This window comes from Erpetoichthys calabaricus, chromosome 10 (assembly GCF_900747795.2).
Source record: "Erpetoichthys calabaricus chromosome 10, fErpCal1.3, whole genome shotgun sequence".
In the NCBI taxonomy this organism is placed as follows: Eukaryota; Metazoa; Chordata; class Cladistia; order Polypteriformes; family Polypteridae; genus Erpetoichthys; species Erpetoichthys calabaricus.
This window is the reverse complement of record NC_041403.2, coordinates 7,068,976-7,070,488: the sequence shown is the minus strand read 5'-3', so window position 1 is coordinate 7,070,488 and position 1,513 is coordinate 7,068,976.

The following is a 1,513-nucleotide window of genomic DNA, read 5'->3' as shown; positions in this document are numbered from 1 at the left end:
ATATAGTGCCTTTCTAGCTGCACGATATACCCACCTATGCAGAGATTTTACAGTTAGACGTACTTGGAATTCGTTTCACGCCCCCTGGAAATAGCGATCGAAAAACAAAAGAACGAATTGAATAAAATGCACAGAACAAGCGCGTGAATGTCATTCGGGACTCCGTCAGTGCGTGCGCGTGCGCGCGCGCGCTCCCCCTCCTGTTTTAAGGCCTCGTTTATACTTCATCGCTTGAAACCGCCGCGCACGCGCGATGAGCGATCAAAACGCATTTCTACTTACTTGTTGCAGCCCGAACGATCGACGCACTGATATTCTCCTGGTCAATAAGTGACAGTTTTAGGTCAGTGTTACATAGTTAATAATGTCACAGCAGGGGATTTGAGACTCCGCTGGTGCCAGAAGTGTTGTGCCAGCAATTCCTGACTTTTAAGGGGGAGAACAGGTGAAGGTGGAGTGTCGGGGCTATTGTACAAAAGCGGCGAAGGACGGGCGAGTGTAATACTAACGTGAGAGGGGGAATACAAGTGGAGCAGATGCATTTCAAATGTTTTAAAATATTTTCATTGCGTTTTGATGACCCATTCTGCCCATCGTCCATCATTCTGGCATCAAGGTTCGCAGCCTCTCCTTGAAATTCACCATTTTGGATACACAGCAGCGTAGTTAAGAAACTTTTCCTCGCGCAGTCAGTGCGCAGGCGAAAATACTGCGCATGTTCCCGGATCTGACGTCATTTTCGACGCGCGGCTCTCGCGCCCACGTTAGCAGCTGATCCTTTAGCTCCTGTAAGCTGCGAGGCGGGGCATCCATGGATGGGAATTGTTTTTCCAGCACACCCCACCCCACAGATGATCTGGGGAATCTGGAGGCCAAGTCAACATCTCAAACTCTTTGGTTATGTTCCTCAAACCATTCCTGAACAATTAGTGCAGTGTGTCAGGGCGTGAAAGAGGCCGCAGCCATCAGGGAATACCGATGCCATGATGGGGTGTATGTGGACTGCAACAATCTGTAGGTTGGTTGGAACTTGTCATGAATACCAGGGCCCAAGGTTTTTCAACAGAATGTTGTCCAGAGCATCACACTGCCTCTGCCAGCTTGTCTTCTTCCCATAGTGCATCCTGCTGCCATCTCCTCCCCAGGACAATGTATGTGTTTTGTAAAGCACGTGGTAATGAAACGCATCACATTTTTCATTCCAGCAGATGGCACATGACAAGGATTTGTAGTAATACAAAGCATTACATTTTCTATTCCAGCAGATGGTGCATCGCACACTTTAGCACTGGTTTTTGCAAATCCCATGCCAAATGACGTATAACAGAGACAGAGCAAGTGAACGGACACACAAAGACAAATAGACATTTGTCCTTTTATTAAGGTGGATACAGCTTCATAAAACCGTGACTTTTCCAGTTCCAGCTCCCCAGTATCCCATCCCAATTTTTTTCAGGGAGACTCTGGTCCTTTTTTTAAGGTGGATATATGTGTGTAGAGAATATTATTGTTG